The sequence below is a fragment of the Dendrobates tinctorius genome, unplaced genomic scaffold (genome assembly GCF_039654945.1).
Source record: "Dendrobates tinctorius isolate UK_male_01 unplaced genomic scaffold, ASM3965494v1 ptg000082l, whole genome shotgun sequence".
NCBI classification, from domain to species: domain Eukaryota; kingdom Metazoa; phylum Chordata; class Amphibia; order Anura; family Dendrobatidae; genus Dendrobates; species Dendrobates tinctorius.
The window spans coordinates 22796942-22819598 of NW_027361750.1; the positions used below are offsets into that span (position 1 = coordinate 22796942).

Below are 22657 nucleotides of genomic sequence, written 5' to 3' on the forward strand. Positions count from 1 at the left end.
AGAGGACCTAACAGTCTAGCCAATGCAAAGGTCCATCTGAGAGCCAATCAAGGGACCCAGACTGATCAATAACCTGGTTCCTTATGTGATCTCCTTTGTGTTCTATACTAGATTTTTAACCTATGATGGGTTGATAAACAGAAAGATAGACATGGCACTTCTGAAAAATGGTGCACAAGTAGGGTCCAAAATCTGTTAACTATAGCGTAAAAGACTTGGCACACGTTTGGTATGATAAACAAAGATGTAATTTTTATTGCAGAAAATCCAGACAAAAATTAGAGATGTTTCAGTCAAAACATGACCTTCATCAGTCAGCTGAATGAAGACAAAACTGCATGCAACATCACAGGGTAAGGCCAAGCGGTATCCACCGCTATGTCAGAAAGCCGCTTTTGGGTTGACTCTTCATCTGCTGCTCTATCTGTTTTACATCAGACACTATTTATGGGAGTCTGTGGTGGACATCATACTCTATATGGTGGCTGTGGTGGTTACCATCTATAATATAACGGGCTAAGCATCACTCGGTCTGAAGCCTTTATAGCCTGCACAAGCACGACGCGCCTGCGCAGTCTGGCTCCAGACAGAATGAGGCATCCAGCAGTGAGGAGTGTTTATGGCGTCGGAGATGGCGGTACCGTACACACTGCATACCGCCATCTCCGACGCCATACTTACATACTTACCTGACCGGGAGGAGCATTGCCGTGGTGCTTCTCTTCGGCCGGAGACCGGGGCAGGAGTGCGGCCGGAATTACGCATGCGCATAGCGCGATCCGGCGCCATTTTACTGAAGACATATTTGCACTCCAGAAAAGGGGGGTGAGGGGACCATGCATACCACGAAATGAGGGTGAGGAGACCATGCATACCACGAAATGAGGGTGAGGAGACCATGCATACCAGGAAAGGGGGATGAGGGGACAATGCATACCATGAAAGGAGGGTGAGGGGACCATGTATACCAGGATAGGGGGGTGAGGGGACCATGCATACCAGGAAAGGAGGGTGAGGGGACCATGCATACCACGAAAGGAGGGTGAGGGGACCATGCATACCAGGAAAGGGGGGTGATTGGACCATGCATACCAGGAAAGGGGGGTGAGGGGACCATGCATACCACGAAATGAGGGTGAGGGGGGCTAAAATGTTTCTATACTAATGCACAAAGCATGGGCAACAAACACGGAGAATTGGAACTACTAACGCAGGAAAAGAAATATGATGTCATTGGAATCACTGAAACTTGGTGGGACAATACACATGATTGGAATACAAGACTAGAAGGATACAACTTATTTCCAAGAAACAGACTTTATAAACGAGGAGGAGGTGCCGCATTGTAAGTTAGAAACGCGTATATCTGCACAGAGATTGAAGCTTCAGAGACTGGGAGTTCTGTGGAAACTGTGTTTGGGTAAGAATACAAGGACAGAATGATGGAAAGGATACCATTTTAGGCATTTAGTACAGGCCGTCTGTGCAAGTTGAAGATATGGATGAACTCTTTATGCATCAAATGGCCAAATTCTCCAAAAAATATGACATAGTTGTCATGAGAGATTTCAACTATCCAGACATTTGTTGGGAATCTCTCTCAGGCAAAACTAACAGGTCAAGAAAAGTCTTATCCTCTCTTGCTGACAACTTTATCTTCCAAAATGTAGGGGAGAAAACAACAGGAATTGCTACCTTGGATCTAATCCTTATAAACAGGGAGGAATTGGTTGAGAAGGTAAAAGTGGCTTGGAACCTAGGAGGTAGCGACCATGCTATTTTATAATTTTGGATAACTAGAGGAGGAAGACCTGTGAAGACTCAGACGTCAAGGTTAGATTTCAGAAAGGCAGATTTTAATGGATTCAGAAAGAGAATTGGAGCGATCCAATGGCTGGATATCCTTAAAGACAAAAATGTCCATGAAGAATGGGAAATCTTGAAAAATGACATTCTCAAAGCACAATTGTTAACAATTCCGAAAAGAGGGAAGAATAGGAAGCATTTAAGGAAACCAGGATGGATGAACACAGAACTTAAGCACATGCTAAAAAGGAAGAAAGAAATGTTTATAAAATGGAAAGAGGGAGGCATATCTAAAGAAGAATATAATGCTGTCTGCAGAACCTGCAGGGCACAAATCAGATTACTAAAGCTGACAATGAATTGAGGCTTGCAAGAGATGTCAAAAGCAATAATAAAGGATTTTGGGGATATGTCAAAAGTAAAAGAAAAGTCAAAGATACTATAGGATTTTTACAGGATGAAAATGATGAAATGGTAAGACAGGATGTTGAGAAGGCCAAACTTTTAAATTCCTATTTTGCATCTGTTTTCTCTCAGAAAGGAAATGTAACATCAACTGTTCTTCACTGTCCTATTAAGGGAATAGAAGAATCCAGGATATCTATAAACAGAAATATTGTGAGGAAACACTTAGCTAACCTAAATTAATTCAAGTCTCCAGGTCCAGATGAATTACACCCCAGAGTAATGAAGGAGATAGCAGAAGAAATTTTTGAACCCCTCTCCATAATCTTTGAAAATTCGTGGAGAACAGGAGAAGTCCCAGAAGACTGGAGAAGAGCAAATGTTGTTCCTGTCTTCAAAAAGGGGAAGAAGGTGGTCCCATGCAACTATAGGCCAGTGAGTCTGACTTCTATACCAGGAAAGATCTTTGAACAAATTATTAAACAACATGTATGTAAGTACCTGGATAAGAATGAAGTAATTAAACAGAATCAGCATGGGATTGTAACTAATAAGTCATGTCAGACTAACCTAATTTCCTTCTATGACAGAATCACTGATTGGGTGGATCAGGGAAATGCTGTAGATATAGTATATCTTGACTTCAGCAAAGCATTTGACAAAGTAACTCACACAATCCTTATTTAAAAAATGACTAAGTATGGAATGGACAAGGCAACTGTTAGGTGGTTTCAAAACTGGCTTAGTGATAGGACCCAAAGAGTGGTCGTAAATGGCTGCACATCCAGTTGGAAGAATGTCTCAAGTGGGGTACCACAGGGCTCTGTCCTGGGCCCTGTATTGTTCAACATATTTATCAACGATTTAGATGAAGGAATTGAGGGTAAACTGATTTAATTGGCTGATGACACAAAGCTAGAAGGGATAGCTAATACTAGAGAAGAGAGAGAGGATTCAAAAATATATAAATAAACTGGAGCAGTGGGCAGCAACTAACAGAATGGTTTTAACAGGGAAAAATGCAAAGTACTGCATCTGGGCAATAAAAATGAAAAAAGCATATACAGAATGGGAGAAATAGGGCTAAGCAACAGCACAAGTGATAAAGACTTGGGTATACTAATAGATCACAGACTGAATATGAGTCAACAGTGTGATGCAGCAGCAAAAAAGGCAAATGCAATTCTAGGATGTATTAACAGAAGTATACAGTCTAGATCACGTGAAGTCATTATTGCCCTCTTCTCCTCTTTGGTCAGACCTCATCTGGAATACTGTGTCCAGTTCTGGGCGCCACATTTTAAAAAATACATCAATAAACTGGAGCAAGTTCAGAAAAGAGCGACCAGAATGGTGACCGGTCTGTAAACCCTGTCTTATGAGGAAAGGTTGCAGGATTTGGGAATGTTTAGCTTGCAAAAGAGAAGACTGAGAGGAGACCTAACAGCTGTCTACAAATATCTCAAGGGCTGTCACATTGTAGAAGGATCATCTTTATTCTCATTTGCACAAGGAAAGACTAGAAGCAATGGAATGAAACTGAATGGGAGGAGACACAGATTAGATATTAGAAAAAACTTTTTGACAGTTAGAGTGATCAATGAGTGGAACAGGCTGCCACGAGAGGTGGTGAGTTCTCCTTCAATAGAAGTCTTCAAACAGAGGCTGGACAGACATCTGTCTGGGATGATTTAGCGAATCCTGCTTTAAGCAGGGGGTTGGACCAGATGGCCCAGGAGGTCCCTTCCAATTCTACGATTCTATGATTCTATGATTCTATGTATACCAGGATAGGGGGGGTGAGGGGGCCATGCATACTAGGAAAGGAGGGTGAGGGGACCATGCATGCCACAAAAGGAGGGTGAGGGGACAATGCATACCAGGAAAGTGGGGTGAGGGGACCATGCATACCAGGAAAGGGGGATGAGGGGACCATGCATACCACAAAAGGAGGGTGAGGGGACTATGTATACCAGGATTGGAGGGTGAGGGGACCATGCATATCAGGATAGGGGGGTGAGGGGACCATGCATACCAGGATAGGGGAGTGAGAGGACCATGCATACCAGGAAAGGGGGGTGAGGGGACCATGCATACCAGGAAAGGGGGGTGAGGGGACCCATACATACCAGGAAAGGGAAGTGAGGGGACCATGCATGCCAGGAAAGGGGGGTGAGAGGACCACGCATACCTGGAAAGGGGGTGAGGGGACAACGCATACCAGGAAAGGGGGGTGAGGGGACCATGCATACCACGAAAGGGGGGTGAGGGGACAATGCATACCACGAAAGGGGGGTGAGGAGACCACACATACCAGGAAAGGGGAGTGAGGGGACCATGCATACCACAAAAGGAGGGTGAGGGGACCATGCATACCACGAAAGGAGGGTGAGGGGACCATACATACCACGATTGGGGGTGAGGGGACCATGCATACCACGAAAGGAGGGTGTTGGGACCATGCATAACATGAAAGGGGGTGAGGGGACCATGCATACCACAAAAGGAGGGTGAGAGGACCATGCATACCATGAAAGGAGGGTGAGGGGACAATGCATACCACGAAAGGAGGGTGAGGAGACCATGCATACCACGAAAGGGGAGTGAGGGGACCATACATACCACGAAAGAGGAGTGAGGGGACCATGCATACCACAAAAGAAGGGTGAGGGGATCATGCATACCACAAAAGGGGAGTGAGGGGGCCATGCATACCATGAAAGGAGGGTGAGGGGACCATGCATACCACGAAAGGGGAGTGAGGGAACCATGCATACCACAAAAGGAAGGTGAGGGGACCATGCATACCACGAAAGGGGAGTGAGGGCACCATGCATACCACGAAAGGGCAGTAAGGGGACCATGCAAACTACGAAAGGGGGGTGAGGGGACCATGCATACCACGAAAGGCGGTGAGGGGACCATGTATACCACGAAAGGGGGGTGAGGGGACCATGCATACCAGGATTGGGGGGTGAGGAGAACATGCATACCAGGATTGGGGTCTAAGAGGACCATGCATACCATGATAAGGAGAGTGAGAGGACCATGCATACCAGGATAGGGGGGTGAGAGGACCATGAATACCAGGATACGGGAGTGAGAGGACCATGCTTAACAGGATAGGGGTGTGAGGGGACCATGCATGCTAGGATTTGGGGGGTGAGAGTACCATGCATACCAGGATTGGGGTATGAGGGGGCCATGCATACCAGAATAGGGGGATGAGGGACCATGCATACCAGGATGAGGAAAAGGGTGCGATGCTTACCAGGATAGGGATGAGGGGTGTCATGCACACCAGTATAGGAGGGGGGCAGCACATACCAGGATGGAAGACCATATACCAATAAAAATGCTCGCCACCCGAATGTAGAACGGGTTCATAGCTAGTACTATATATTGGGGGATTGCTGTGGATATAATACCATATGGGCAGCTGTGGTGACCATCATTTGAACTTTGAAGAGGGCAGAGTGGGGGGCAGTAAGAGGGCATAGTGTAAAAAGGGTCACAGAATCGATATGGAGAGGAGACAGCGTGAAATGGAGGCACAATATGGAGAGAGGTTAGCATGATGGGGTGACAGTGTGGAGATACAGAAAGTGTAATAGAAAATTAGACATGGGACAGCCATGGTATAGGATGGTGTGACTTTTATAACTGATAATGTGCAAGTTGTTTATGTCGCATGATGGGCACAAAAATCATCAGATATATACCTTTATTTATAATGGGGGTCTGTTTATTTTCCATTAGGATATTTGCCAAAGGCTGGATACCTTAATTGAAACCAAACAGCCCCAATTTTAGATACGCTTTATTAGTTTCCACAACTATCCTTGGGTTTTACATTTAAAATATAGGACGTCAGGGACAAACATCGCTATTTTTTTCCTGTACTGTGTAAATGGTCTGCAATGATTCTGCTTTTGACTTTGATATTGCACTCCCTATTAAGTTGCACCCCTAAAGTACATCACTTTTTTTTTTACTTTTGATTTTTTTTTGTGAAAAAGGTAACAATTCAAGGGAAAGTACCGTATTTTTCAGACCATAAGACGCACTTTTTTCCCCAAGGATTTTTGGGGAAAATGGGAGTGCGTCTTATGATCGCAGTATACTTACAAATCCTGTTGCAGTGGTCCCGTGGCGGCGGTCCCAATGCAGCCTCCCTGTGCTCTGTGGTGCGGTGGGGTCGGGGCTCTGTAGTGTGGCTGCAGCGGGGCTCTGTGCTGCGTGGGGGGCTCCGCCGGCATTTCGTTAAAGCCCGAAAGCCCCCCGCAGCTCCGTTGCTGCAGCGGGGGTGGCCTCCAGAAAGATGGCTGCCGGGAGCGGCGCATACTCAAATTCAAATCACGGGAACAAGATCTCGTCCCGAGATCTCGTCTCCCGAGATGTTGGGACAATATCTCGGGACAAGATCTCGTTGTGGAGATCTGAAACTGAGCAGCGGCCATCTTTCCGGGGGCCCCTGGCGGCCATCTGTCCGGAGGCCTCCACGTCGCAGCAACGGAGCTGCGAGGGGCATTCGGGCTTTAACAAAATGCAGGCGGAGCCCCCACGCAGCACAGAGCCCCGCTGCAGCCACCCTACAGAGCCCTGACACCACCGCACCACAGAGCACAGGGAGGCTGCATTGGGACCGCCGCCACAGGACTGCCACAACAAGATTTGTAAGTATATTGTGACCAGAGCACAGCCACCCCACAGAGCACTGCCACCCCACAGAGCACTGCCACCCCACAGAGCACTGCCACCCCACAGAGCACTGCCACCCCACAGAGCACTGCCACCCCACAGAGCACAGCCACCCCACGGAATTTGGACTGTAAGACGGACCCTCATTTGACACATTATTTTTTTTCCCCTATTTTCAACCCCAAAATTTGGGGTGCGTCATATGGTCCGGTGCATTTTATAGTCCGAAAAAAACGGTAGTCATCGGATTTGGCTACTTAACTCATCGGAGGGGAAGTGGGGGATGTGCATTAGGGCTAATGTTACGTTAATGTCTGAGCAATTCCTTTGCTTTGGGATTGGGGGCACCATTGGCTTCATCTACTTAGGGCACCAAAATACTTTTGGGTTGCCCTCCCAGGGCTGTAGGGTACTCGGTACCGGGCCGGTGTCGGCGGGATGTGTCACAGCAGCGGTGACCCAGTCCGTGGCCCTGGGCGCCCAATTAATGGGGGAAATTGAATGGTTGAATGTAGTGAATGGAATAGCTTTTGACGCCACCTGTGGTGCTCGGCAAGAGAGGTGTTAAGCCGACGCTGCATGCAGATCCGCCGGGACTGGTGGTATGGTGCAGCAAAGATGTAAAAGCTCCCCACAGGTGAAGCTGTAGTCCCAGGGCAGTGTAGATGTGGTTGGCACGGGGATGTAGCGGTGCCGGAAAGGTAGGAAGCAGACAAGACACAGCGGGGTGCAATTTCTGTACCTTTACTTGGTAAATGCAGTCCAGGGTCCTGATTACAGACGGTACCGGAGCAGGCTAGCCTGGAAGCAACTCAGGGATTCTCTCTCAGCAGATGGGCTGTGCAGTCTCCTTCCTAGTGCTTACTTGAGGAATCTCCAGTACTGAGTTACACTGGAGTTCCTCCTGTCAGATGTTCCCAAGAACTCTACTTGTACGGCAGACAACTGTAGCCTGTTCCAGGGACTCCTCACTCCTAAGTCCCGGCTCACTATCCGTGTTGCTGTTGTACCCTCAAGTCTTAGATGGGAGTATTGCATTTACAGCCTTCTGCTCCTCTGGTGTCTGCTGTAGGACCATCAGTGTCCATACAGCCGTGGAGACCAGGCTCCAGTTAATGCGCTCTTACGGGAGATGAGCTCTTCCTCTCAGCTCTATCTCAGCGCTCCTTCCACATGTCTGCACACTTCACCCTCCGCAGACTAACTACCCACTCCTTCCTCTTGGCCCTCAGAGAGCACTCCTCCCCTGAATTCCAGTTCAGAGCTCCCCCTGCTGGCCTGGAGTGGAACTGTGTTGCATGCATAGATTGACAGCGAGAGAGACCCGTCATTGCCTCCAAGCCCTGCATTACCCTCCCTGGAGGAAGGCAAAGTCACTGTGGCGGCCATGCTCCTGGGGGCGCCACACTTTGTACTGGCTCTGAACCCACTCATAGTAGATAGAGGGTTCTGGACCCACATGACTGCTTGATGTAAGTAATAGCTGAGACCTGGTAGTCACTGTCACAAGCGGTGCTCGCACCGCCCCAGGCCATTTAACCCCCTAAATGATGCTATTGATAACACTGTGTGCCTAAACTGCAGTTAGCAATTCTGCAGTGATGAGAGCTCGCTTAATTTACAGGATGAGTGTCTGCAGAAGTGTAGGTAAGGTGAGAGAGCGATCCTACAGGAATGGGGCGTGACCCACTTCTTGCCGCCGACAGACACAAGACTGAGACAGGGGTTATATTCAACAGGTCCGTTTTTTTTGGCCGCCTCTCTGATGACCACCGCCATGCATCACAGGAATTTCACAGTCCTTTTTGTTCACAGACCCGGGTACCTTAAATTCTTATATTCTCTGTCATGGCATCCTTTGTGGCTCTCCCCACTGTGGCTGCCCTAGGAACATCCACCACAGCGCTTCACCATTCAAAGTACACCGTCCACTTGCTACACCCAGACTGTCTCCGTCTGCGGCTACTGTCCTCTGGGCCACCCCCCATGACCGTCTCAACTGTCAGTTTCTCTGAAGGCTTTTTACCATCTTCCTTACTACGGCAGATCCTTCTATCTAGTGAGCTCCCCTGGCTGACTGGACTTTCCAGAACCTTCCCTCAGCCTTTATACTCCCAGTCCTGGTAGCTCCGCCCACTATCACCTGACAGTTACCTTGACCAATGACAGTTACACAGTCACTCTCCTACACTCCCCACTGCCCTCTAATGGTCAAACTGCAACACAGCACCCCTTTCTCTTTATCTCAGCGCCCCTGTACCTACACTGCGCTGTCCCTCTGCCTCTCACCACAGTCAGACCTGTCTGTCAGCTCAACCTCCCCACAGAAGCACGATCTGGGCATAATGTACTGGGTAATACAATGTACTGGTGACTACAACGGCAGCTTTGCAATTTACACTCAGCAACATGCACTGCGGTTTGTTTCTGAAAAACATCCCTGGTGTCAAATCATGACTACACCTGTAGATAAATTCCCAGAGTAGTACAATATCCAGAATGGGGTCACTCTAGGGGGGATTCTGCTCTTCTGGAACTTAGGAGTTCTGTATATGGAGTCTGCAAATTATTCTATGAAATTTTGTCACCAAGAGTCAAGTGTAAAAAAATTTTTTGTGCCATTTTTACCCAATCCGCCATGTGAAAATGTAAAATCTTTGGCAAAAACAACATTTTTGTGGTAAAAATGTAATTATTTTTTCTTCACTGCCTAATGGTATAAAATTCTGTAACCCCCCCCCCCCCTCATGGTGTCAATATGATCATTGCACCCTTAGATTAATTATTTTATTTTTTTTTATTTCACGACTCAACGTTATAAAACTCTGTGAAGTACCTGCAGGTTCAGGCTGCTTACCACACAACTAGATAAATTCCTTAAGGGGAGTAGTATCCAAGATGGGGTCACTTATGGGAGGTTTCCACTGTTGAGGCACATCAGGGGCTCTGTAAACATGACATAGTGTCCGCTATCTATTCCAGTCAATTTTGTGTTCCAAAAGTGAAATGGTGCCAAATAATGATTTTCCATTTGGCATGTCGGCGCACTGAAGAGAAATTGCACAACAAATTGTATGGTAAATTTTCTCCTGTTACCCTTGTGAAAATGCAACCCTGTGAAACATCTGAAGGGTTAATAAACTTCTTGCATGTGGTTTCAAGCCCTTTTTGGGGTGCAGTTTTTAGAATGTTGTTACTTTAGGGTATTTTCTGTCACATATGCTCCCCAAAATCACTTCAAATGGCATGTGGTCCCTAAAATAATTGATTTTCTAAATTTTGGTGGAAAAAATTAAAAACTGCTGATCAGTTTTAACCTTTCTAACGTCCTAACAAAAACAAATTGTTTTAAAAATGATGCTGACGTAAAGTAGACATGTGGTAAATGTTATTTTTTTATTTTGGTTGATATAACTATCTAGTTTAAGGACCTAAAAATGAAAAGATTGAAAATTGCTAAATTTTTGCCAAGATTCCAATATTTTTACAAATAAACGCAAAAAATTTCATCATAAATTTACTATCAACATAAAGTGCAATGTGTCACGAAAAAAAACAGTGTCAGAATTACTGAGATTTGTTGAAGCGTTTCAAAGTTATTACCACATAAATCGATGCTGGTCATAATTGTAAAATATGGCCTGGCCATGAAGGTGCAAACAGGCTGGGAGGGGTGAACGGGTTTTATATATATATAAACAGAAAAAAATAATTTTTGCTTTATAGGATATTAGCTTTTAAGACTTGTTCATTTGAGCATAATATGCTTAGGTGAGCTTTCCATGTTTAAATTATGTATCACACTAGCCAATGTCATTCAGTAGAGCTGTTCAGATGAGATCTTTTTTATCATGCGAAAAAAAAACCTCTGACCCAGCATGAATGACAGCTGCAACTTGTATTCAGCAAGATTTTAAAAGAGAAAAGGGAAATTGAGGAGCTGTCAGTTTGTCTAGGTGTCTAGAAATTGAATTAAACTTTCACAAAAAATGTCTCCAACCAGGAATTAATCCGCACAGCAAGAAAATGCATTCATTGTGCACATGCCTGTATGAACTGCCGCCTAAGAGTGCGTGCAGTATAAGAAGTTCTCCATAGACCGGGGTGCCACTCCAAAGCAATAGGCACAACAACTTCACCAGAAAAGAAATACAGATGGCACTCACCGGTTAAAATCTTCTTTATTCTATTTCTTTAAAACATCGGCATAGGGAGGATGGGAGCAGGAGTGGAGATGACGACAGCTGTTTCGCGCTGCAGTGGCGCTTCTACTGGTCTCCGCAAAAAATGTACTGCCATGCTGATGTAAAGTGACCGTGGGTGGTAACCATGGTTGAGCTGCTGCTCCATTTCACACTGGCACTTTACAGGAAAACTGTGTTCCACTCAGGGACAGTGTAGGGGCAGGCAGACCAGGCAGCTGCCTAGGGCCCCCACTCCTCCAGGGGCCCCATCGAGTGGCGTGGCACTAAAAGCGGCACACAATGCAGCCGCTAAAGGGCCCTTGAGTAAGAGGGGCCCAGCACTACCCCCCACCTGCATCGCACATTCACCCTATCGGCATCATAGATGCTAATACAGTTGAAAGCAGTGATGAAGGAGGGAGCGTCAGATGATACTCCCTCTCCCTTCACTCCCCCTCTGCCTCTAACTCAGCAGTCTGTTCCAGTAGTGGAGCTGATGAGACACACTGCAGAGGCCAGAGCAGCAGGGGGATAAGGAGGAGAGGTAAGGATTGTATGTGTGTGTGGGGGGGTGGAGGGTTGCATTATACTGTGTGGGTTGCTTTATTACAAGGCACATATCTGGCCAAGGTTACAAAAGAATTACTCAAGATTCCTAAGAGCTCAGAGGCCTCCATAATCCTTAATGGAAGAAGTTTGGGACCACTAGAAGTCTTCCTAGACCTGGCCGTCCAGCCAAACTGAGCAAACATGGGAGAAGAGCCTTGGTGAGTGAAGTAAAGAACAACCCCAAGATCACTGTGGCTGAGCTCCACAGATGCAGTAGGGGGACGAGAAAAAGTTGCACAAAGTCAACTGTCATGACTGCGGCGGCTACCGCGCCTGTCATGTTCACACTTGCAGCCACCATGCCCGCCCCGCCTCCCAATGCTCACAGTGCTGTTGCGCCTGCGCGGCGTCCTGCTGCTCCGGGATCCTGGCGTTCCCCCTCCGCTCTGTCGGCATCACGTCCGACGGTGGATCTGTGCATGCCCCTGAGGTCATGGCCGCGTGCTCTGCCAGCCCTTTAATGAATTACACCTAATCTGGACCATCTGCGGTCCAATCAGGTGCTCTGGCTGTCTATATCAGGCTGCCCTCCCTTAATGGAGGTGCCTGATTATCAAGTGTGCTCCAGTATACTTGATCTAGGCCTTTCTGTGGGTTCTCGCCCGCTGTACTAATTAACCCTTTGTGTTGCTACTTGTTCCCCAGCTTCCCTGTGATGCTACCTGTGGTTCCAGATCCTCAGATGTCTTGGTGCCTCCTCGCCTTCTGGTCCTGTCCAGCGGTCCCTGGTCCCTTTCCTAGTGCCTCTGGTCCCACTCTCCAGTACCCGGCTCCTGCAAGCCTTCCTGGCCCTTACTCTCCAGCCTTCCCTATTCTCCTTCATCTCTCAGCTTCTCTTCGAACCGCCCTTCTTGGTACCGACTGTTGCAGTACCTGACTCCCCCGGGACTGCTCCTAACGGTCCCTGTATAGGTGTCGGGAGAGATTCGGTGCCGTGACCCACTCCTGGAAGCTAGCTCCTACTAGTGTTACAGTAACTATCACTGTAGCCCTCCACCAGTCAGCTTTTTGTGGCAGAGTGGCCCGACGGAAGCCTCTCCTCAGTGCTAGACATATAAAAGCCTGCATAGAGTTTGCTAAAAAAAACATGAAGGACTCCCAGACTATGAGAAATAAGATTCTCTAGTCTGATGAGATGAAGATAGAACTTTTTAGTGATAATTCTAAGCGGTATGCGTGGAGAAAACCAGGCACTGCTCATCACCTGCCCAATACAATCCCAACAGTAAAACATGGTGGTGGCAGCATCATGTTATGGGGGTGTTTTTCAGCTGCAGGGACAGGATGGCTGGTTACAGTTGAAGGAAACATGAATGCGGCAAAGTACAGAGATATTGTAAGGATTCCGGACTTTCCTTTGTGCCTGTTCGCCCTTATCCAAGATGGAGTCCTGTATCTCGCCTTGTCATGGAACTTCCTGTCTGTTCTGATTATTTAAGTCCAGGCCATGTGTTACTCTTTACCTGAGTATTTTGTTGTTCTTGGCTCCTGGGCTCCTGCATGTCTACTGGTGGACTCCCTGCTGCTGCTGCTCGTTACTCAGTGCTCTGCCTCTCCACGTTTTGCTGCCTACTGTCCTCTGTGCATCTCCCTGATGCTGTCTGTGCTTAACTACTGTCTGGATTTCTAGTGTGGAACTATTCACCTCTGGATCTACTGTGACCTGTAAACAATTCTGATATCACCATCTCCTCTAGGCCTGTGTTTGTTGGGCTGCGGTGCTGGACTTGTACGGGACTTTGAGCCCCAAAAAAGGTGCATAAAGTGACCTTCTTCTGTTAATGCCACTCCCATATAATGCTGGTCTTCTACGTTTCAGTGCCATGTGCATTTCCACCCATATGTTTGCCGGACTTCTACACTTTAGTGCTGTGTGCGTGCTCATTCATAATATAGCTGGACTTCCTTATTAAATGTGGTGTGCTTAGGCTAGTTTCACACTAGCGTTTATTCCATGCAGCGCACGGCACCGCTAAGCCACGCCCCCTGCCAACTCACTGTCTGCCCCATCCGGTCATCGCCGCCTACTATCGCACATGGCTGCATGCGATCTGCACACCCTATCTTTAGCATAGGGTGCACAGATCGTGCGCTGGCCGTGCGCTAGTAGGATTTTAGCATGCGCTGCGTACTTTTGAAGGTGCACCGGTGTGCGCCGAACGCAGCATGTTGCATTTTGGCGCGCTCGGCACACCTTCAAAAGTGCGCAGTGCACGCTAAAATCCTACTAGCCCACGGCCAGCGCACAATCTGCGAACCCTATGCTAAAGATAGGGTGCGCAGATCTCATGCAGCCGTGTGCGATAGTAGGCGGCGATGACCGGATGGGGCGGGCAGGGAGCCGGCAGGGGGCGTGGCTTAGTGGCGCCGTGCGCTTCATGGAATAAATGGTAGTGTGAAACTAGCCTTACTCTCATACTTACTGCTGGACTCCCACGTTTAGTGCCTTGTGCACACCTATGTCATATTACTGTTGGACTGGTTCATATTATCGGTCGTGCCCCGTTCTTCAGTTACATGGACATTTCCATATTGTGCTGTGCATTCGTTACTGTTGCAGGAAGTGCACTGTTAGTTTTGTTTCACTTGTTAATATACTAATTTGCATCAACTTTGGTCTCAATTTCGTATTATCCCATGCAATCAGATTCCGTAGTACCCATATAATGGTTACAGAATACTCAGTGCTGGGATAATGTCGACTGACACAAAGTTGGATCAGTTGTTCTCTATGATCCACTCTTTACAAGGGGATATAGAGGAGCTGCAAAGCAAGTTTGCTAACTGGGAGGCCCATTTTGCACAGGCGCTTCAGGATTTAAGTAATAAGATAACAGCACGGGCCCCTCCACACCCGGGGCAGCCACTGCCAAATAGCCCTCCCAAGTTACCACCGTTTAGGTTCAGTGGAGACCACTACAAGTTTCGTGCGATTGTAAATCAATGCCTTGTGTATTTTGATGTGCATGCCGCCCACTTCCTTACTGATCGATTCAAGGTTTTATGTATAATCATGTTACTTGCTTCCCGCACTCTCATGTGGGCAAATCCATTTATGGAGACTTGTGACCCTCTTTTGAATAACCTTGACGATTTTGTTGCTGCAATGTCTATGATGTTTGATGATCCTAATCGTCGCACTACAGCTGAGACCGCCTTGTTATCATTTTGTTAGGGTAAGCGTTCTGCCATTGAATACGCTACTGAGTTTAGACAGCTGGCGGTGGATACGATTTGGGACTATTACACACAATTACTAATTTTTAAGAAGGGATTGTCTAGTGTGATGAAAGACAAGTTAGCTCATGCAGATGCTCCACAAGAGTTAGATGCTTTTATACAGCATTATGTACGCACTGACATACAAATTACTGACCGTAGACAGGAGAGATTTGCAGCCTCTAATAGTGTCACTGACTCTTCCCTTTCTTCTACAGGCAAACCCTCTTGGGAGGCTGAACCAGTTCCTATGCAGGTGGATGCTTTACAGCGGCGTGAGAGTAACGAGCGCAGGGAGCATCGTTATTGGGAAAGTCTGTGTTTTTACTGTGGTCAGTCAGATCACTTATTTATCAACTGTCCCAAGTGGCCTCGCAAGGTACTGGCCACGGTAGGGGAATTTGAGAATCAGGATGCTGAATCTGTTACATCTGAGTCTAATTTTTCTGTGAATGCCATCTTTCATTCTCAGTCTGTGACTGCTTCTCCTAAAACACAGAGGAAGAGACACATTGCTCCCTTCCCATTAAGATCCGGTTGTCGGGACAATGGATTCCCTGTGCAGCTATGGTGGATTCAGGGGCAAGATGTAATTTTATGGACTTAACCTTTGCCAAGAACATGGCAGACTCAGCAGAGAGCCACCCCGGTAACTATGGAAATGGTGGATGATTCTCCTCTAGTTTCTGGACCAGTAGATCAGGAAACTGTAACTTTGGAAGTTTTCATTGAACCCGTCCATCGGGAAATGTTATCCTTTATGTTGATTTCTTCACCACATTTCCCTTTAATTTTAGAAATTCCATGGCTACAGTTGCAGAATCCTATTAACTGGGAGACCAAGGAAATCACTTTCCTTTAAAGGGAAACACCAGTGACAATCCAGGCAAGTTCTCGGGATATGGAATGTACCACTGAGGTATCTTTGCTACAATCTATTTATAATGAATTCTCGGATATTTGTGAAAAGAAGATGGCAGACCAACTTTCTCCTCTCCTCACAGACCTTATAATTGTCCCATTGAACTGCTTCCGGGGGGCAGCTATTCCATTCAAGAATGTCTACCCACCAGCAGCTCTGGAGCTGCAGACTTTGAAGGAATACATTGATGAGAATTTGGCTAAGAGTTTCATTTGTCTCTCGTCATAACCGGCTGGAGCACCCATCTTTTTCGTAAAAAAGAAGGATGGAACTCTTAGACCTTGTATTGATTATTGTGAGCTCAATAAGGTAACCATCCGGAATCGCTACCCTTTACCAGTGATTCATGAACTGCTGGAAAGAGTATGACATGCTAAGATCTTCTCTAAGTTGGATCTTCTAGGAGCGTATAATTTGATTCGGATCCGCTCTGGAGATGAATGGAAGACTGCATTTAGATGTCGGTATGGGCATTTCGAATATCTTGTGATGCCTTTTGGTCTCTGCAATGCTCTGGCAACCTTACAACATCTGGCTAATGATATTTTTAGAGATCTGTTAGACCATTTGTTGTGATCTATCTGGACGATATTTTGATTTTTTCTGATTTATTGCAGGTGCCTCAGGAGCTTGTTAAAACTGTCTTAAGACGTTTGAAAGGGAATCTTCGCTACATTAAGCCTGAGAAATGTGAGTTACATTGCACAGAGATTCAATTTCTGGGATATGTCATCTTGCCACAGGGACTTAACATGGAGGCTATTCTTGATTGGCTCGCATCTAAAAATGTCAAGGAGGTACAGCGTTTCATAGGTTTCGCAAACTTTTATAGACAATTTATTCGTAATTTCTCTGAAATTGTTCGACCCATTACACAGCTGACTAAGAAGGAAAAGACTTTCTTGTGGTCCTCACAGGCTCAGGAAGATTTTGATTGTCTTATGTCCTGGTTTACTTCTGCACCTGTAGTGATTCATCCTAACCTAACACATCCTTTCATCGTGGAAGTGGACGCTTCGGACTGTGTTCTGGGGGCCATCCTTTCACAGAGAACAGGAGAGAAGGGTTTGTTACATCCATGTGCTTTTTTTTCTCTCAGACTTTCCGCTGCAGAGAAGAACTATAATGTTGGAGATAAAGAGCTTCAAGCCATTATCGCTGCATTTAAGGAATGGAGGCACCATCTGGAGGGGGCAGCACAACAAGTTATTGTGCTCACGGATCATCGCAATCTGGAATTTCTTAGATCTGCTAGATGTCTTTCTCCACGGCAGGCTCGTTGGAGTCTATTTTTGAACCAATTTAATTTTGTTGTTTTGTACCACCCAGGTTCACGTAATGGGAAAGCAGATGCTTTGTCCTGAATCCATGCTATGGATTCCGTGACTGGGACCCCATCAAAGACTGTCTTGCCTGATGCCAACTTTGTCAGCGTCATTCAGAATAAGGACTTATGGAAGACCATTAAGGAGACCTATGATGCAGACCCATTTCTTGCCAACCCCACTGCTGATGTGAACTTAGTTCTCAAAAACATGTGGGTCCGGGATCAACGTTTATACGTTGCGGAGGCCGTAAAGCTGCAGGTCCTCAAGTTTGTCCATGACTCCAAGTTGTCTGGTCATCGGGGGGTACAGAAGACTCAGGAGTTTCTGAGCCTTTTCTTTTGGTGTCCTACCTGTCTGAAAGACATGAAGAGCTACGTTCTCTCTTGTGAGGTATGTGCATGCTTTAAGACTCCTCGTGTATCAACTACTGGATTGCTACAACCACTACCCGTCCCCTCTCGCCCTTGGGGGTCTAGTTCTATGGACTTTATTGTAGAATTGCCCACTTCTGGTGGGAAAGAATTCTATTCTGGTGGTAATAGATCACCTTACTAAGACTGCCCACTTCATCCCTTGTACTGGTCTTCCCTCAGCCAAGGAGACTGTAGATTTGGTCATCCAGAATGAGTTCCGGCTGCATGGAGTTCCAGACTAAATCATCTCGGATCGGGGAGAGCAGTTTACGTCCAGGTTCTGGAAGGGATTCTGTTCTGCACTTGGTGTTAATGCTTGTCTGTCTTCTGCGTATCATCATCAGACTAATGGGCAGATGGAGCGGACTAATCAGACTCTGGAACAGTATCTTCAATGCTATATCAGCTATTCGCAGGATGACTGGTTCGAGTTGCTTCCACTAGCAGAATTCTGTTACAACAACTCTCAGAGTTAATCTACTAAGGTAACACCCTTCTTTTCCAACCTGGCTTATCATCCCAGAATTCTTCCCAGACCTCCGATCGATGCACCTATGCCTGCAGTTCATGAGAGGTTGGTGACAATGAGACAGAATCTGGGAACCCTGAAGGAATCGCTATCTATTGCACAGGAGAGATATAAAAGATTTGCCTATAGGCTTTGGAGGCCTGCACCTATGTTCAAGGTAAGGGACTCGGTGTGGTTATCCACAAAAAACTTGAGATTGAAAGTTCCGTCACAGAAACTGCAACAAAAATTCATTGGCCCGCTCAAGATCTCTGAGATCGTGAGTTGCGTTGCCTGTCATCTGAAGTTACCAAGGACCTTGAAGGTACATCCTTTGTTTCATGTCTCCCTATTAAAACCAATGTCTCCAAATACTTTTCAGGTTCGTATTACGCCTCCTCCTCAGCCTGTGCTGGTGGACGGAAAAGAACAATTTTTTGTAGATAGGATTCTGGACTCTAGAATCCGCAGGAATCAGCTACAATACCTCATCAAGTGGCAAGGATATCCATCTGATGAAAACTCTTGAGAGCCAGTGAGTAATATCTGTCCTACACAGAAGATTTCTCTGTTCCATCAAATATATCATGGAAAACCTGGTCCTGGATCATCCTGAGGCAGCTTCTGAGGTGGGAATAACATAAGGATTCTGGACTTTCCTTTGAGTCGGTTCGCCCTTATCCAAGATGGAGTCTTGTATCTCGCCTTGTCATGGAACTTCCTGTCTGTTCTGATTATTTAAGTCCAGGCTATATGTTCCTCTTTGCCTGAGTATGTTGTTGTTCTTGGCTCCTGAGCTCCTGCATGCCTACTGGTGGACTCCCTGCTGCTGCTCTTTACTTGGTGCTCTGCCTCTCCATGTTATGCTGCCTACAGTCTTCTGTGCATCTCCCTGATGCTGTCTGTGCTTAAATACTGTCTGCACTTCTAGTGTGGAATTATTTACCTCTGGATCTGCTGTGGCCTGTAAAGAATCCTGACATCACCATCTCCTCTAGGCCTGTGTTTGTTGGGGTGTGGTGCTGGACTTGTGCAGGACATTCAGCCCAAAAAAGGTACATATAGTGACCTTATCCTGTTAATGCCACTACCATATAATGCTGGTCTTCTACATTTAAGTGTCATGTGCATTTCCACCCATATGATTGCTGGACTTCTACACTTTAGTGCTGTGTGTGTTCTCATTCATAATACAGTATGTCCGTAAAGTCATGGTGCACTTTTGACCAGTCACTGGAAATCAACAAAAAACTATAGAAATGTGAAATCTGCTCCAAATAAAGCAAAGACTCTCTCAGTTTCATACCTGTTCAGTGCAGTTCGATGTGGGCTCCCTTTATTGCCCTACGCACATCCAAACGATAGTGAAGTTCTTTCCACACATGGCTAAGGGCGTCTGGTGTAACAGAGCAAATAACGTCCGTGATTCTCTGTTTTAGGCGATTAATGTCGTTGATACGTTCAATGTACATATTTTGCTTCACATAACCCAAAAGTAAAAGTCCAAGAGCGTCAGATCCGGGGATCGTGGTATACTTGTATACTTTCCTGTGACTGTTCAAAAGTGCACCATGGCTTTACGGACACACTGTATAGCTGGACTTCCTTATTAAACGCGGTGTGCTTACTCTCATGCTGGACTCTAACGTTTAGTGCCTTGTGCACATCTGCGCCATATTACTTTTGGACTGGTTCATAATATCTTTTGCGCCCACTCTTCGGTTACACTGGACATTTCCATATTGTACTGTGAATTTTTTACTGTTGCAGGAAGTGCTCTGTTAGTTTTGTTTCACGTGCATCATTCTATATTGTGCTGTGTTTTTGTTACTATTGCAGGAAATGCTGTTAGTTTTGTTTCTCTTGTTAATATACTCATTTGCATCAATGTTGGTCTCAGTTTCATATTATCCCACGCAATCAGATTCCGTAGTACCCATATAATTATTACAGATATCCTGGATGATAACCTCTTCCAGAGTGCTCTGGACCTCAGACTTAGCCGAAAGTTCAGCTTCCAACAAAACAATGACCCTAAGCACACAGCTAAAATAACAAAGGAGTGACTTTAGAACAACTCTGTGAACATTCTAGACTGGAACAGCCAGAGCCCTGACCTAAACCCAATTGAGCATCTCTGGAGAGACCTGAAATTGGTTGTCCACCAACATTCACCATCCAACCAGATGGAACTGGAGAGGATCTGCAAAGAAGAATGGCAGAGGATCCCTAAATCCTGGTGTGAAAAACTTGTTGCATCATTCCCAAGAAGATTCATGGCTATACTAGCTCAAAAGGGTGCTTCTACTCAATACTGAGCAAAAGGTCTGAATCAGTATCATAGCTACTTGGGGGGGCAGAGGGGGCCATTGCCCCTGGACCAGTCACATGCAGGAACCCACTGGGAGACATGGCCAGTATCTCAGGTGTCAGGGAGAGAGCAGCACAATACCAGCTCCCCTGTCTGACAGATTCTGCAGCACAGTGGCAGGTTGCAGAGCCTGTCTGTGCAGCGTACGTTGCTGCTGTCTCAACCCAGGAGCTGCTTCTTGGCCGCCAGCAGCTGCAGTTTCTGCCGTGCAGGCTCTGCTTGTCTCAGGCATGCTGGGTCCTAGTGCCATCCGTGTGCATTAAACTGGACACTTCCTAGTCCTTGCCTCAGTCACTGCCTGCAAACTTCATGGTAAGTGGGGAAGGAATTTATTAATTTCACTCAGCATATGCATGTCATGGTCACTGTGGGGTGAATGTAAGAGGATGTGGATATTGTGGGGGAGGGGTACAGGGCACTGAGTGTCAAGTTTCTTGGTGCCCGACGGGGTCAACCTCCACAATGACCTGGACCTCCACCTTTGGACTGGTGGAAAGCAGAGACTTGGAAGTTTCTGATTTGACCTCTACATCAGCTGGCCACTTGAAAACTGAAGACAACTTCACTGGGTCCAACTTCAGTCAGTTATCCCGAGAAAACTGGGGCTGCTCTTTCGGATCAGAGGGAAGCACCTCCGACTGGGTATCTTCACCAGTCGACCACATGGAAGCTGAGGGTACCCACATAGGATCCATCCTCTGCCCGTTATCAAAAGAAAATTGGGTCTCTTCCACCGGGTTGGTGAAAAACAGAGATACAAAGACTTCTGCTTCAACTTCTTCATCCACCTGCCACATGGAATCTGAAGGCATCCTCACAGGATCCATCTTCTGCCCATGGTCTAGAGGAAAATTTTCAAGTGATAGGGATGTTCCTGGGGACTGGTCATAGGTATAGTCAAAGGAGGTGTTTGGAGAGGGCGCCACTGCTTACTTTTCTTCAGTGGCATCAGCGCACCATGATTTAGTGACCAGCAGATCATGTGGAGAAGGTGACAGCACTGTAGACTGACCTTGCAGTATTGGAACTAAAGACCTCTGGTGACTAGGTAGCTCCAAATGCAGCACCACGCTGGGTCTTCGGACCAGAATGGGCAGTAGAGTACCCGGCTCAGAACGACCGATGGGCAAACTGGTCAGCAAGTGGAAAACAAACTTCTCTGTGTATAATGCTCCGATTAGGAGCTGTTGTTGTCCCTTCAACACTGGACTGTTCATAAGTAGGGCTCGGCAATTACCAAACACCCCCACTGGAATCTGGAGCTGTGGAACAGGAACCACACACAGACTCCGTCTGGATTACAGCTTGAATACATCTGCAGCACCGAAGCTCCCACAAGGCACTGGAACAGTCACAGACTTAAGTAGAGGGGAGTTACTCTCACCAAGGGCAGTCTCTCCTACTGACCCAAGGTTCTGGAGCCTTAGATCCTTTGGACAGAGGCCATCTGGGTGTTCCTCACAACCGCAGCAATACAGTATGCTCTTCTTACGACTGGTCTTAGGCTGGTGCTTTGCCAGCCCACTCTCGTCAGTCTTCTTGGGTTCTACTCGAGTAGCTGCTTTAACAGGTAGAGGAACAGGAGGGTTTCGGATGGTCACGGTTTGACGTGGCGGTTTCCTCTCTGGTTTCGCCCCTCTGGAGAGCCTCTTGGATCTGGAAAGGGAAGACTTGGTAGGAGTAGCTGGACTAGGTACATCAAAGGCTTTGCGGAAGGCCACCAGGAAGGCCTCAAAGTCCGTGATGATAGGATCCCCTGCTTCCCAGAGGGGAGTGATCCTTACCAGTGCATCTTCGGCCAGGTAGGACATGATGCATCCCACCTTGACCCAGTCAGAGGGGAAACAGGCTGCATTACCCTGGATGTAGCGCAAGCACTGCTCCAGGTACTCTTGGCACTCTTTAGGATTCCCACAGAACGTAGGCGGGTCTGCTGAGTTGAGCCTCTCATAAGCCAAGAGTTGATTGTAGATAGTATTAGAGACTATGATGGGGTCTTGGGTATCATCAATCTAAACTACCCTGGGTGGAACAAATTCTTCCGGTTGCTCATATGGGTAGAGGAAAAGTTCATCATGCTCTGCGAGCAGAAGGACATGGGATACAGTGGAGACCATGGCCTGTGAAAACTGTCACACTCATGCCCTGACAGGTGGGTGTGAGCCAGGGGGTTGTGACCCCACTGTGCCAC

General features: G+C 46.8%; 1 long non-coding RNA gene across 1 annotated transcript in view; it reads left to right on the top strand.

The window, feature by feature from the left end:
* Positions 1 to 22657, top strand: part of LOC141096999 (uncharacterized) — a 105172-nt gene that overhangs the window by 20857 nt on the left and 61658 nt on the right. Inside the window, exon 2 of the long non-coding RNA XR_012233824.1 lies at positions 263 to 353. This is a non-coding gene — a long non-coding RNA (uncharacterized lncRNA). The remainder of the gene's footprint in view (positions 1 to 262; positions 354 to 22657) is intronic.